Below are 17,335 nucleotides of genomic sequence, written 5' to 3'. Positions count from 1 at the left end.
AAAATAACATTCCTTAACAGCAGTGTCTTCCAAATTGTGATACACAAAACTACAAGACAATCAATAGAGCTGTTGGGAAAAGTATGAAAACATCTATTCATATTTACTTTTATCTGAAAATGAGAATAACATTTATTACTATTTAGTAAAAGGATAGAACAGACAATGGAGAAATTTCCTACGTTAAAAGGCCGCAGAGAAGGGTATGTTAAGTATACAGGGAGAGAATGGGCATTTAACAAGGAAGAAGAATACTCTTTCATTTGCTTTCAGTTCACTGAGGCACATTACAATTTACACATGCACAGTTAATTTTATAATCTATTTTTAACAAAATTAATCTATACAATTTGGGTAAGTGTAAATATATCCCAAACACACAGACTAAAGATAATACAGATTTATTTAAAAGAAAAACGTAGCGCCTTAACATTAATTTGGAAGAATATCTTATTGATACAAGGAAGATGGAGGTTTACTAGCCTAATGTAAGGAAAAATCTTTGCAAAATTTCGGTGTGATTGAAAAATAAGAATCCTGAGAGCAGTATGAGATGCCCTTTTCCTTTTTGATCTATATATCTCAGTGAGGTAGTTTTTCAATTATGTCAGTTATTATAATTAACTATTGAAATAAAGTGAATTAAGAACTAAAACTTAAGATAATTATTATGACAAAGCAATAAACAATATTTTAAAATAATGAAGAATATTCTCATTGAAATATTATTATTAAAATTTTATAAAAACAAAAAGGTTTAAATGATACTAAAATTTAAAATATTAAAGTGCATGCATTATATTAATACAGCAATACATATATTTAATGAATAAATCACTCAATGACATACCATGGGTGCTTAAAACAATTCACTGAGAGGAATGCACTAAGAAGAAAGTGAACACTACCATTCTAAGGCTACTCTAGGAATATAACTCTAAAGCTTAATTATTTCCAAATAGTTTGTGTTCTCTGTACTTGTTTTCATTCATTCTCTTAGTATTTAGTAACATTTTTAACAAAATGTGAACCTGCCTCAGCTGCGTTGTGGAAAACAAAGAGCAATGAGGGTTTTTTTCCTCCTTTTTTGGTCTTATTTTGATCCAGGCTTGGATCAGCATGTTTAAAATGGGAAGGTGTGTTGTAGTACCAACAGTAATCAATATAAAAGAATGTCAATAGGATGCAGAACTAGGAATATAATTTTTCAAATTAAAATAATTTATCTAATAAAAATTTTCTCTGACAAAATTTAATGGATTCTATAGATTATATTTTCAAAGTAAAAATGAGAATTAAAACTTGAACTCACTAAAAGTAATCATATATAAATAAATTTTCTGCTTCACAGCACTGGAGAAATGAAAAATGGGCCAGGTAGGATAGGAACAAGAATTTTTAAAAAATTAAATATTAATTAATTACTGGTTCTGACTATTGAGAACAAAGGTTTCAAAACAGAAAGAATGTTATGCACAATGTAGTACATATTAAAATAAAAATCAATAAGCTTAGTTTGTTTAACAAACGGAACACATTCTTGAGATTAATCATCAAATTCTAACCACAAGGGCCTCTGCAGGATACACATGAATATACACAGAAGTGTAAGTTACATCCCTTAATGAGCTATTTCCCTGAGAAATCCACATATGAACACTAGCAATACAAGAAAATCAGGTATGTCATTAACGCCAAAAGCTATAAAATGTTACCATCATGAAATAAACTCGAAGTTTTAAGAAATTCAAGACAAAAAAACCCACAAAAATAAATAAATAAATAAAAGAAACTCAAGCCTATAGCTGATATATCAAATGATGAAATCTTTTAGGTAACTAAGCTTAAAAAATGTAGTCTAATTATTAATTATTCTGACTTTCCAGAAAAGTGCACAAATAACTTATAACTTGAATTTTTTTTAAAGTATCATTTTAAGTTCTATGGGCTATTCATCCTTTTTTTTTCCCATAAATTTTTGGCTTAGAAATAAAAATAATTTTTCTTACTGTGAAAAAAGGAAAAGGCAATTTATACATCCATATTTCTATTAAACTCTTGTATTGCTTTCTGAATATTTTCTAGATGTTTTATTTCAGATGTACTTCATTTAACTTTAAACCTTTTACTATTCCAAAAAGGGAAAATACTTTTGAAACCACATTGTATTCCTAAGAGAATAAAATCAATTGTGTATTACACATTAGTATCTACCATCATGCTTTAATATTTTCTAATGAAATCAGATATCTAATTAATCACAAAAGAATGGAATTTTAAGCTAAACTACATGATTAAAGTGAGCAACTTAAAATATACATAAAACCACAAAAATTGTATTTCTGGTATATTAATTCTACAACGTAATTAGGAACATACCTGCTCAACATTCAAACTTAGTCAAAATAAGTACATCTTAAGCATTTTTAGATGAAGGGCTGTGTTGGTGTGACCCATTTTACTTAAAATCCACAATTCTTAAAAATTAGAAATTCAAAATCAGGGACTTCCGGGGCAACTATTAACTAGCAAAAATGGAGATATCCCTACTAAAAACCAACTTATGAGTTACATAAGTAACTAGACTAGAATTTTTTTTTAACTTAAAAGATTTTCAAACTTGGAATAACATGCTAAACTGCTGAAAATGCCTTAAGGCGAAGAAGAATGTCATGTTTTGTTTTTTTAGGAGGAATATATTGTCCATATGTAAAAAGCAAGGAGCTTATCTTGAGAAAGTTACACATTGCCTGATCTCTTAGGAAAATAATACTTATCCTGCATAAATGATTGTTTATGGAGAGAAAAATAACCCTAATTTTACCTACAATAGTGCATATTCTTATCTTCTTACCCTGGTCTTAGAGGAGTCTCCTGAATATAAACTCCTACAGCAGAGCATCAGATCTTACATCCTTGTTCACCCAGGATCTCACTGTATAAATTATGCCCAATCTTTGCTGTACCTCCAATTTTGCCTTCTCTCTTCTTTACTTCTCTACAGCTACAAACATATACAAGAATCTATACAGTCAATATCTGGAAAGAATGGTGTACATAGGCTTCCTCTATTTCCTCAATTCCCATTCATTCTGACAGCCTGTTTTGCAGCCTTTTCATTCTTGATGATTTTAATATACCACACAGTTACCCATGTTTCTTTTGAAACTCCTTTCAATTGCATGTTAAATATGTATGTCACTTTGTTGACTACCTCTTTATGTGATGCTTCTCAATCTCCTCCACAGGCTCCTTCTCCTTACTCCTTAATGAAAAAATCTCTCAGAGTTTAATTTTCCACATTCTCATCTTGCTGCATATGGTCTCCAGGAGACAGTCCATTCACTTTGGGGCTTTGACTATGACTCATTTGTTGATGTCTCATCAACATATATCTAATCTATACTACCTCAAACACCAAAAGCATCTTTACCAGCTCTCTCCCCTAACTTCCCCACCAAAAGGAAAATATTTTTATTTTATAAGTTTTTCCCAAGAGTCAGTTTGTGACAGTTCTTCACAGTTTTATAAAAGACATTCTTTTTTCTATTATTATGGCAGAGAATGCCAAGTGGTCTCTAATATTTACTCTCCTCTTCTTTCTTAGTTAAAAGAACACAGAAGTTTTAGCCAGGCACATGGTCTTAAAAATAAAGACTACATATCTGAGACCTCTTTGCAACTAGATATGGTATGTGACAAGTTTCTGGCCATGATTATGTAAGTAAAAGTGGTATGTGCAACTTCTGGGAAGTTTTTAAAGGGAAATGGGGTACCACTCTCCTCCCTTTTCTCCATTCTGCTTAAATAGAATGTAGACTTGATAAACTGTTGAAGAACCATCAAGAACAATGAGGTAAGCTTGGGAATGAAAGCCACCCATAGTGGAACAAGACAATACCTGATTTCTTGGAAGGCCATAAAACAACTCTGGAGTCCCTTTCACATAAGAAGCAAAATTTTATCTTGTTTAAACCACTATTATTTAGGGTTTTCTGATACTTTCAGCTAAACTTAATTTTAAATAATATAGCTCTATGTTGAACTCCTAACTTAGTTTTAAAATACCCTATTTTGAAATGAGGTTAGAAAAAAATGTAATTAGAAATATTCTACGTAATAATCCAAGTTTATACTCAAAAGAAAGATTCTGGAAAAAAGAATTATGAAAACTTTTCATTATCTGTAATATAAACAAAATACTTTTTGAGATTTCATGGATCGTCCCATTTAATTCTTTTGAGAACCATACATAAGATAGATTTTCCATATGCCCAACAAAAACAAAACAAAACATTTCAAACATGATAAATGTTTTTATTGTTGGTAGAAGCAGCAGTGATTCAGGAAAATACTTAATGATTTATAAGGGAAGAGAAAATGTGTCAAGAGTAGTATTTAGCCAGATCCTGAGCCTCAACAGACTCCAGCACCTACAATCTGATTTATTGGACTTACCACACTCAGCTAAGATGGAGGTGAAGAAGGACAACCACCACACCATGGAGCCTAGAGTGATTACAACTGAAAACGGGAGGATTGCATCCAGCATCCAGGTGGAATCTGAGCCTCCTCTTGACATAAAGGTGCAATGGACACAACCAATCCAGTGTCCACATAGAAGAGGTGGCATTGGATTGGGAAAAGTGGACATAATGGACAAAGGGTATGGGGAAAGGCAGGAAGAGATGAGAGGTGGAGGCGTCTTCGGGACATGGAGCTGCCCTGGATGGTGCTTCAGAGATAATCACCGGACATTGTAAATCCTCACAGGGCCTACATGATGGAATAGAGGAGAGTATGGGCCATGATGTGAACCAATGTATATGAGGTGCAGAGGTGCCCAAAGATGTACTTACCAAATCCAATGGATGTGTCATGATGATGGGAACGAGTGTTGTTGGGGGGGGGAGAGGGGGGGTGGGGGGGTGGGGTTGAATGGGACCTCACATATATATTTTTAATGTAATATTATTACAAAGTCAATAAAAAATAAAAAAATTAAAAAAAAAAAAAAAAAAAAAAAAAAAAAAAAAAAAGAGTAGTATTTAATATCTGAATGCTCATTTTGCCAGAGTGGGTTATACCATTGGGTAGAGACCCATATAATGAGAATGAAGGTAGACCTACATCCTGGGGAGGACTAATGCCATTAAATAGAGGGAACTGTATCTCTCAAGAGCAATGGTGGCTCCCAGGGCATTAGGGCAGTTGAGCAAGTCAAGCCCTCAACACTGTTGCAAGTATCTCTGAACATGGCTCCTCAAGAAATGAAGATTGACTTGTCACTGCGGGCCCCAAGGGGAGGGGAAAATAGATATTGAATAGATGGAACCAAAGTAAATGTGAGGGCAAAAGAAGTATTTCACAAGAGTATACAAGGATGGATATAAAACATGTAATATTACACCAAAAACATATAGGGGACGACAGACTAATAATGTAAACCATAATGTAAAACATAGGATAACTAAAAAATTTAGAAAACTGTATAGCCTAAAGTATGAACCACAATGTAAACACAAATGTTACCTTGTTTGAAAGCTATTGTCTCAATATCTGTACATCAGTTTCAGTAAATATGATATGAATAAGTTAAAAGATTATCGCTGTGGAAGGGAAAAGGTTTTATAATGGATATGAGAGAGTACTGTATATTGTATAGATGAATTACTGTGATCTAAGGCTCTTGTGAAGAGCTCAATAATTAGGAAAAAAGAAAAGAAAAAGATAGGATGTAGAATTTTTCCAAATCAATATGTATTCTATATCTAACCTTTAAACTCATTGCTATATTCTATTTTACTAGTAAGGGAACCTGACATTATATTGGGATTCACTTTTCAGGAAGTTTTGGATCACAGAGTCATTCAACAATGGCAGCAGAGGAATACTGGTATGGGATTTTATTGACAGGCGATATATGGTTGACAGGGAGTTATACAGGGCATGTGTCCAGGGTGCATGGAAATGTTTGGATATACTCATAGTGGAAACAATTAAAAACAACAGCTGGGTGGGTCCTGGGTTCCTGGCTGGGGGGGGGGGGCTCTGTCATGGTCCCTAGGGGAGCAGTGGCAGTCCCCCAGGTGCAACGGTAAGGACCAGGAAGGAATGAGGGTCCAAAAGTGAGCCAATACAGCTGAAATAAGAACAAGGCCTAGAGCAGCACTGTGCCTAAGAGTTCCCTCCTGACAGCCTCCATGTTACTCAAATGTGGCCAATCTCGAAGCCAAACTCAGCATGTAAACGCAATTCTTTCCCCCCAGCATGGGACATGACAGCCGGGGATGAGCCTCCCTGGCACCGAGGGATCACTATCAAGTACCAACTGATGACGTAACTAGAAAAAGACCTTGAATTAAAGGTTCAACATGGACCAGCAGAATATCCCTGTCTACATTTAATAACAGGAGTTAAAAATGCTGTTTGACCTAAAGTAAGGGGGAAATGGAAAGGACAAATGAGTTCATATGGCTATGAGTCTCTAAAAAAGAGTCTGGAGGTTGTCAGAAGGATTGCCCTTATGCACACCTAAGCAGAGTCTCAGAGACAGATAAAGTAGATACAACCCCAGGTATTGGTCCTTTTGAGGGCTAAAAGGACCCACAGGTTCTATGGTCATGGCAGATGGGGTTCACTGCCATGTCAGTTGGCCCTTCTTTGGAGCTGGTGTTTCTGCGTGATGGTGCTGGACTCAGATGGGATCTCTTTTCACAAGTCTTTCATGCTACTTTACTGGAATTGTAGTTGGTGCTGGGGTTTAAGATATATCTAGGGGATTTGAATCTCTGGACTAACAATATGATAGCCAGGCCCTGAGCCTCAACAGACTTCAACTCCTACACTCTGATTTATTGGACTTACCCCACTCAGCTAACATGGAGTTGAAGAATGTCAACCACTGCACCATGGAACCTAGAGTGCCTACAATTGAAAGCAGGAGGACTGCATCCAGTATCCATGTGGAATCTAACACCCTCTTGACATAGATGTGGAATGAACACAACCAAGCCAAGGTCCACAGGAAGGAGGAATACAGTAAGGATTAGAGTGGACTTAATGATATCCTATTCATGAACTACTGTGGTTAATAATAGAGAAAATGTGGCATTGGTGTGGAAAAAGTGGCCATGGTGGCTGCTGGGTGTGGAGAATGGGAGGAAGAGATGAGATGTGGAGGCATTTTCAGGACTTGGAGTTGTCCTGGGTGGTGCTCCAGGGACAATTGCCGGACACTGTATGTCCTCCCACGGCCCACTGGATGGAACATGGGAGAGTGTGGGCTATGGTATGGACCACAGGACATTGGGTGCAGCGATGCCCAGAGATGTACTCACCAGATGCAACGGATGTGTCATGATGATGGGGGAGAGTGTTACTGTGGGGGGGGTGGGGGGGGGGTGGGGGGGGTGAATGGGGACCTCATATTTTTTTAATGTAATTTTTTTTTAAATGAATAAATTGAGTAGATTTTGGAAAAAAAAAAGAGTAGTATTTAACTCTTGAGTCTCATGCAGAAGGTTAGCTGTGCCTAAGTAAGACTGACACTCAGTTAAAGAGAGGTACTCTTCTATGCTCATAACAGAGGGGAGGTGTTTCCCAGTAGTACACATTTTGACAACTTTAATGCAAAATTCTTTGCTATCTTATTCCTATGAGAAGGAGCTGCAAATTTAGAACTCCTGTATAATCTTGGCGAAAGACAACATTGTAAAATTGGCTGTTTATATATTAATTATTAGTGTGGAAATAGAAGCAGACTAAATTTCTATAGACCTGATTTTTAGCAGTACCATTAAGGAAAAAATAAGTAAATAAATAACAATCACAAAGTGACTACTATCCTCTGGCATGTTCACTAAAAACAAAGTCTCATTAAATATCTCTGTAACCTTGGAGAAGTTGCTTGTCCTCTTTATGACTCAATATTCTAAAGTAAAGGAATTAGATTAATTTATTCCTAGATAGCTCTAACCCCAAATGTATAATCCACAGAGAACTACATGGCTCACTCCATTATCTGCTTCAAGTATCTGCTCAGTAAAAACTACCCTAACTACCCTAATCCTCACTCTGACCTGTGCCCACCCCTCCAGATTTCTTTTACCCTGGGCTCTACTGTTTTAACTAAACACTTACCATCTTCTAACATACTAAATAATTTATTATGCTTATGTTGTCTCTCTCACCCCAACCCCAACCCCACTAATGGTAAAGATTGTTGTCTGTTTTCTTTACTGATATATCCCAAATGCTCACAACAGTGTCCGTTACTAGAGCACAGTAAGCAATTATTAAATACTTCTTGAGAAAAATGAATTAAATTCTTTACACTTTTGTGCTCTATCATGTTCTTCGGGTTTTTTGTTTTAAGACAAAGGAGTAAATAGTTTATTAAAACAGAAGAAAAGGGATAATACACACTCAAGACATGGATGCAGGCATGCTACAGGGTGAGACACTCCTCTAATAATGTTTTTTTTTTTTAAATATTTCTTTCCCCTTCCCTGCCAACCCCCCCCCCCCCCGCCCAGTTGTCTGCTCTCTGTGTCTATTCGCTCTGTGTTCTTCTGTGTCCGCCTCTATTCTTGTCAGCAGCACTGGGAATCTATGTCTCTTTTTGTTGCATCATCTTGCTACATCAGCTCTGTGTGTGTGCAGTGCCACCCTAGGCAGGCTGCACTTATTTTGCGCTGGGTAGCTCTCCTTACAGGGTGCACCCTTGTGTATGGGGCTCCCCTATACAGGGGACACCCCTGCATGGCATAGCACTCCTTGTGCGCATCAGCACTGCATGTGGGCCAGCTCATCACATGGGTCAGGAGGCCCTGGGTTTGAACCCATGTGGTAGGCGGATGCTTGATACGTTGAGCCAAATCCGCTTCCCTCTAATAATGTTTTAAACACCATAATTTTATAATAAAATGTCATGCTTCATGAAATGCTACCTGATGCTCTTTGAAAATACAAGCTCTAAAATAATAACTGATAGCAAATTTGTTATTACACAAGATGATAAATCATTTCAATCTGTTTTGAAGAACAAATTTAACCCATTTAAGAATAACAACTTCAAAAAGCATTGGCATTGTTCTCCAAACTTTATAACCCATCAATTCTCTCTTTCACCAGCACTTTCCTCCTTTACTCTTTTTACTTGGTAAGATTATGGTTGCTCCATGATTTACTATTTTACCTTTGTTTTTCTCTCTACATTTTCCACCTTATAGAACTTATCAACCCTAACAGCACAGCTTGTGATTTTGTACAGATGATTCCAAACTTAAACTCCTACTTTTGATCTCTCTCCATAGATCTCAGTGTACTGAACAATGCCATTTTAATGCTCTATCACTACTTGTGATGATTAGACTATTGTGTCAACTAGGCCAGGTAATTGTGCCCAATTGTTTGGTCAAGCAAGCACTGGACTAACTGTAATACAAGGGCATTTATGGACTTTAGTCACCATTGACTTTACTGCAGTGGTAAATCATAGATAGCTGATTACAATTACATCAATCAGGGAGATTGCCACCAGCAGTGAGTGATGCTTAACCCAATCAGCTGAATGCCTTAAAAGGGGAAGTGATTCCAGCATTGAGAGAGAATTTCCCAGCTCATCTTTGGACAGCCAGCATCTCCCAGAACTCTTCAAGAACATTCACTGGACTTTCATTGGAGCTCCTGGTTGCAGCCTGCCTGCAGAACCTGGACTTGTGCATCCATCCCCATTGCTGTGTGAGAAACTCTGATAAATCCCTTACTATCAACAGATATCCCTTATTGATTCTGTTTCCCTAGAGAACCCTGACTAATACACTACTTCAAAACTGATATCACAAAAACTAAATTATTTTTCCCCCAAACATATCTGTCAATATATCTATCAACCAAATTCAAATCCTTAAGTTATCTTTATTCCCTGTACTCTGTCCCCAAAAGACCACATATACCCTTTCTATTCATCAGGTGAAATATGGTCTTTCTAATACTTCCTTGACTTTATTTATTCATAAATAAGACTCTATTTCATTCTCTTATTGTCTTATTCCTTTACTAATGGCATAACAATCCACAACTGGTCTCCCTCCCTTTAATGATAAAAAAAAAAAATCTTGTGGAAGCAGATATGTCTCAAGCAGTTGGACGCCCACCTCCCACATGGGAGCTGACGCAATGGGCTGGTGTAGCGAGCTGATGCAACAAGGAGACACAACAAGAGATACAACAAGTAGGGAGCAGATGTGGGTCAAGTGATGGGGCACTTCCTCCCACATGGGAGGTTCAGAGTTCAGTTCCAGGTGCCTCCTACAAAAGAAGACAAGCAGACATAGAGAGCAAACAATGAATAGACACAGAGAGCAGACAGTGGGGGTCTGGGGAGTAGAATAAATAAATAAATCTTTTTTTTTTTTAATTTCTTTTTTTTCTGCCACTTATCTTCATTTCAAAACATTTTGGGTTTCACCTAGATTAAAGTAATAAAAAATCCAAACTTAACCACATGAGATTCAGCTTATAAACACAATGGCAATTTTAAAATTATAAACTATTTCAAACCTACATAAAAGTAACATTACAATGAATAACCATGTATCCACTATGTAGTACCATCGAATCTCTACATTCTGGCATATGTCTCAGGTTTTTTTCTTTTAAACAAAACACCATACACTCAGATAAGAACTCCTTGTCCCCTCCGTAACCTCATTCCACCTTCATCCTTAGAAGCATACGTGATCTTGCATTTGATGTTTATCCTTACCCAATGAATATTTTCATTCTTTCATTACATAATCAATCATAAAAACATCTTTCTATATTACCTGTTTCTTCAACATACCTATAGATCTTTTACTCTGGGATTCCTACACGTAATGTTGGATCCATATCTCCATGTCTTTATCTGCTTTTTCATATTATACATGTTTGTCTGTGTCTTTGAATTATTTGTTGTTTCGTGATACTTTATTTTTTTATTTCAGTAACCATGTTCATTTTTTTAAGAGATTTATTATAGCTTGAGCCAACTCTACTCCCTGTTCATTTATATACATGGATTTAATGAGTTATTTTCCATACCTTCCAGTGCTTCTTTTATTTCTTCCTTTCCCTTTGATTCTCCTCATGATTATTGTTTATTTTTAAATACAAGTTAACTTTCAATGATTACTTGAACATTCTAAAATATTTTATTTTGAGATCTTTGTTATGTTTTCAACTACACTGTATTTACATTTTGAGTCTTGATTTTTATTTTTTGTCTTCCTTAATATTAGATTCCTCATGTGAATTCTGTAATTTCAGTTCATAGGCTCAGTCCTCACAGATTCTGCAATCAAACATTTTAAAATAGACTTTCAGATTGCTCATTCATTCAACAATTATTCTTGAATACATACAATGTGCTGGGTATTATGCTAGGGACAATGAAATAAAACCCACATGAAGTGAACAGATATGTAAACAATCAACCCAATTTACAATGAGATACAGGCACAATAAAGCTAGAGACAGAATAACTCTTAAGAGGATGATGCACTCATTGAAGTGAGTGTCAGAATGGAGCACAGAGAAAACAGATTTTATAAATGACAATTAGATCAAGCTGGTAGACAGAGTTGTCTAGGTTATCTATAATGTTACTAATTTCATATTTTATCAATTTGTGAAAGAAGGTTGCTGAACTATAAATATGGATTAGTCTTTTTCTCCTTAGAGTTCTATCAGTTTCAATTTCATATTAGGTAGTCTTGATTAATCTTTTCCTTTATTACTATGAAATATACTTTTTCCCCTAATATAGTTTGTTATGAAGTCTACTTTTTTGAAATTAATATAGCTGCTCTATCTTTGATTAAGATTAATGAATCATGATTTATCTCTTAAACCCCTTTCAGTTTTAACCTCTCTTGATCTTCATATTTAAAGCAGATTTCCTGCTGATAACATATAGTTAGGTCTTTTTAATCCAGTCTGACAATCTTTATCTTTTTGTTCTTTATTTTTTTCCTTTTTTTTTCCTTATTTCAATCTTTATCTTTTAAATGGGCTATTTAAACAATTTATATTTAATGGAATTATGAATATGATTTTGTTTACATCCATCATCCTGATACTTGTTTTCTATTTGTCCTAAGTAATTCTTTGTTCCCTTTATCATCTTTAATTGACTTCTGTTCATTTGAGTATTCTTAAGGATTCCATCTTACTGCTATTATTGGCTCAACAGCTGTAACTTTTTTTAAAAAACAATTACTTCAGAGCTATACTGTCTAAAATGTAACTACTGAGCAAAAGAAATGTGACTAATCCAAATTGAAATGAGTTCTAACTTTAAAATATATAATGGATTTTGAAGGCTAAGAAAGAAAAAAGAATGTATACTATCTCGTTAATCATTTTACATTGATTATATATTGAAATAATAATTTGCTATACTGGATTAAATAAGAGTATTAAAATTAACTTCTATTATTTCTTTTTATTTCTTTAATGTTGTAACTAGAAAATTTAGAATTACATGTGTCTCATACTTAAGGTTTATCTTATAATATCAGTGGATAGTGCTGCTCTAAAATTAACAATACACACCTTTATTTTTGATAAGTCTACCTTCAAATAATATTATCATTTTATGTATGGTCTAAGAAATCTTACCAACAATATATTTCTGGAGTCTACCTCTGACCTTTAGGCTATAGTTCTCAAATACTTTAATTTTACATGTGCTACCAAGCCCACAACACTTATTATTTTTTGAATTAAATACTCACTTAGCTCTTAAATAAAATTTTAAATGAGAAAAGAGTCTTTCATATTTACCCACATATTTACCACTTCTGGTACTCTTTATTCCTTTTTGAAGACCCAAGTGTCCATCTGTATCATTTTCTTTCTGCTTGGAGAAATTCTTTTAACATTTCTTATAGTACATTTCTGCTGGCAAGAAATTCCTTTGGTGTTTGCTTGTCTAAATAATTCTTTATTCTATTTTTGAAAGATACTTTTGCTTGGTAAAGAATTCTATATTTTAGGGTTTTTTTTCCTTCAGCACTTCAAAATTGTTATTCCAGTACTACAAGGCTTTCTTAGTTTCTTAATGCAGTTTGTTATTCTTATTTTTATTTTTTAGAAAAAGTGGCTTCTGACTACTTTTTTTGTTAAGATTATTTATTTCTCTCCCCTTCCCCACTCCTCCCCACCCCCAGTTGTCTGCTCTGTGTTTCCTTCGCTGTGTGCTCTTCTGTGTCCGCTTATATTCCTGTCAACAGCACTGGGAATCTACATCTCTTTTTGTTGCGTCATCTTGCTGGGTCAGCTCTCCGTGTATGCAGCGCCACTCCTGGGCAGGCTGCACTTTTTTCACGCTGGGCGGCTCTCCTTACAGGGTGCACTCCTTGTACATGGGGCTACCCTATGCGGGGAACACCCCTGCATGGCACAACACTCCTTGCGCACATCAGCACTACACGTGGGGCAGCTCATCACACAGGTCAGGAGGCCCTAGGGTTGAACCCTGGACCTCCCATGTGGTACATGGGAATGCTCTATCCATTGAGCCAAAGCTGCTTCCCTGACTACTTTTAATACATTCTCTTTATCACTTATTTTTAGTAATTTTATGGTGCTATCCATTGAGCCAAATCTGCTTCCCTCAATTACTTCTTAATATCAACCCACGGTTCACTAAAGGACTATACATTTTTTTCTCCATACTTCATTTTGGCAAGTTTTTATTACTATACATCCAGTTTTATCAATCTGCTTTTTCTGCAGGGTCTATTCTACTATTAATTCTACCCACTGAGTTTTTCTGATATTGACATTTTCATCTCTATGGTTAGGTTTGTTTTTCCTTTTCTTTTTTTTATACCCTCCATTTCTCTCTTCAATATGTTCATGCTTAAAATACCTGAAAATACTTACAATACCTATTGTAATATACAGACATATTCTAATTTAATTTACCTGTTAATTCCATTATTGGTGTCATTTCTCCATCTATTTCTATTGGCTAATTTTTCTTCTGATTATGAGTCATAGTTTGCTCATTCTTTGCATCACTAGTAATTTCTTATTGAAAGTTTCACATTGTGATTTTAAGTTGCTGAATGTCTGAAGTTTGTTACATTCCCTTATATAATACTGCTCTTTGTTTTACCAGTAGTTATTTGCTATTATATTTCCTTAACCTTTTGTTAAGGTGGGTCTAGAAAACACTTATTTTGTGGGTAGTTTAACTTCACTAAACTATGGTCCCTCCAGGGCCTCTACCAAATGTCCCAAATAAAGAGAATTTTGTACTCTGGAGATTGGGAACTTGAATATGTTCCAACCCTGTATAAGCTCTGAGAGCCCTTCATACCACCATTCTTCGCTCAACCTTTTAAAGCTTCTTTCCATGCATACACATCTTAATATTAATCACATATTCAAGGAGAATTCAATTACAGCTTTCAGGCATTTTTTTTTTTGTACACCTTTCTCTTCTGTAGAATTTTGTCCCAAAATTCCTATCCATCACTGTCTCCCTATATTTCAATCCCTGTCTCCACAATTCACTAATAATGTTGAACTCAGTTTGGAATCTTTCACCCTGTTCTGTGGTCTAGAATATGCCTCCAGCAGGAAAGCTGGGTAATGGTAGGGCTCATCTCATTTGTTTTCCTTCTTTGAGAGGTTACAGTCCTGTACTGTTTGTTATCCAATGTCTGAAATAACATTATTTCATATATTTTGTCCATTTGTTTACTGCAGAAGTATTAACCCATAATTATCACATCTTTATTATGATATTGGGAGTGTTAACGGAATCTTAAATTTAAAGACTTGTATTATTATTTTAACTTTGTTCTTATGCTGCTTTAGACTTGAGAAGATATACATGTAACACAAAAATGGCTCATATTTTTTTAAAAAGAGTTATCATTTATGGACTATCCTGCCTTTTAAAGTTTTCATCTCCTTTACAGACATCTTCCCCAAGAGTTCCAAATTATGGTTTATAACATTTCCAAAACACAGGATAAACATATGTCATAGCTTGTAGGGGTTTCCTTGTTTTGAATGATATATAGATTTTCAAGAAGATTATTTAGAATTTTGTGATAATATATTAACTTAATATAGAACATGATTTTATTCTGGCTTGGACTGCTGTGTGTGCTTATATCACTGAAATAGTGCTGTTCTGCTGTCAACACATCCCCAGCCATCAAGCACATGTTCTCCACTGCAGCCAGCTACTTAACATTGGATAATTGAGATTGCAAGAGGAAGAGTTCTGCTTCTTGGTGAATAATTAAAAAACAAAATTCAGTCCAGTGCAATATCATCGGACCTGAATCTTAATGTGCCCAAAATACTATAAAACTTATTGGGATGAACCTAAGACCAACTTTGGATCACAGGGTTACGAATATAAAATTAAAAAAAAAAAAAAATTAACTACAATTCAGGCATAAAATTAACAAAAACATTTTCCCATTGTAAAATGCAGTTAAAAATAAAGATGTTCAAAAAGATATGAATACCTTACCAAATTCATTACAGTTTATGATACAATATATATAATTAAAGGTAATAGTTACATTTAGATGTGGGTACAAATCCAAAGGAATCACAAACCTTACGTTTTTAGTTAAAAACATCACCAATTAATTAAAAATAAAACCAAACATTTGAAACTTCATTTTAGATGATGAAAATTACCTAACAAGAGCATTCTTAAGAAAAGACAGAGCACTGTCATCAATGTCTCCAAAGAAGTACAAAGGATAAATATCCAAGATATATCCAAGAGGAAAGATATATAATTTATAAAGAATAAATGTGGTACCCAAAGCTTTTTATCTTCTATAAATACTAACAGGCCCAAAACAAGGCAAACACAGGTATTAGTTTGATCACTCTTAATTAACTGATATCCAGCTTGAGTAAAAATCTGTATTTTGTGATATATAGTATACTGATGCCATAGCTAACCTGAGAGCTCTGATGGGGAAACATTAAAGACAAATAAGGTTATTTCCTTAAACTCAAAGAACCACAGTTCACATTTGAAATTTGAAACAAAGAACAATGTGTGGCTTGTGCATATCTTCATGGTCTATAAAGCAATTTTAATGATGGGAAATTATGTTTCTAGTTTTTATTATTTCCCTTACTATAAATTAATTTCTTATTGAAAATGTGGAAAAGTACCATAAAGAAAGCAAAATAACTGTCAGATCACAACTGATATAATATTGTTATACAAATTTACATGCAAAATTTTGCATGTATATAGAGGCTTTTTAAAATCATACTATAAATTCTTTAAAATTATACTTTCTATGTAGATTTACAACATGTATTTTTATTTAAATTATAAGCAGTTTCCCTTATTAATAATCCTTAAAAATGATTTTAAATAGATTGTGGATGTGATTTAAAGAAGAAAACTAAAATAAAAGGAAGTCAGAACATGTGATTAATATTTACATAAGGTTAAATTTATTTTAACTGATTAATATTTAGTGGACAGTTATTTTATTTTATTGAGGTGTTATTTATAAATCTTTATGTAAATTACTAGTGTAAGAAACCTAGTCTGAAATGTTTAGTATGACACCTAAGAGAAGTAATATTTAAGTTTATGATCAAAACAACACAAATTACAAATAGTATCCTATGATACAAAAACTAAGCACAGGCATTTTTTGTCAATTTATAAAGAAAATCTCAACAGAGTAAAAGATATCGACAGGTGGAATTCTAATAATTCCACACAATAAATATAATCTTATTTTAGCAACAGTAATACAATACAGAATCATAACATTTTTGTATAAAACTCCACAAAATATTATTTTAGCATTTTGTTGTTGCTGTTAAATGCAGTAAAGGAATAATATTCACTAAATTATAAATTCTAATCTGAACTTCCCTGTTATCCTATTTCAAATTCCTTAAGCCAAGGGACCTTGTCTTATTACTAATATTTCCACTCTTAATATCATTTGGAATAAGGTCTTGTACATAACAGACATTCAGTAAATTGTTCTGATTTATTGAAAATATAAAACCTTGGAAATATCTGATTATAAGAAATAAAGCTGAACATCCATTGTTGTCCACTGTCACAAATATTAGAGGTTAAGAAGAGAAACATAACATAAAATGAAAGTATAAAATGCTTTTTAATTTAAAAAAAAGGCAATAAAATAAATCAATTTATCAAAGACATTTTATGTTTAATATTTACATAGATGATCTGGCTGGAAAAGTGAGAAGAGAAAAGAAGATGGAGACATACTGGGGTCTTTCAAGAGTTCGCTTAAGAAGG

The 17,335-nt window shown here is 34.2% G+C and overlaps 1 protein-coding gene across 4 annotated transcripts in view; it reads right to left on the bottom strand.

The window, feature by feature from the left end:
• VPS13B (vacuolar protein sorting 13 homolog B) overlaps window positions 1–17,335 on the bottom strand; it is a 1,042,333-nt gene that overhangs the window by 574,203 nt on the left and 450,795 nt on the right. The window lies entirely within an intron of this gene.

The sequence above is a fragment of the Dasypus novemcinctus genome, chromosome 14 (assembly GCF_030445035.2).
Source record: "Dasypus novemcinctus isolate mDasNov1 chromosome 14, mDasNov1.1.hap2, whole genome shotgun sequence".
Lineage (NCBI taxonomy): Eukaryota > Metazoa > Chordata > Mammalia > Cingulata > Dasypodidae > Dasypus > Dasypus novemcinctus.
Note: the sequence above shows the minus strand (reverse complement) of the source record. Positions and strands in the feature narration are given on the sequence as shown.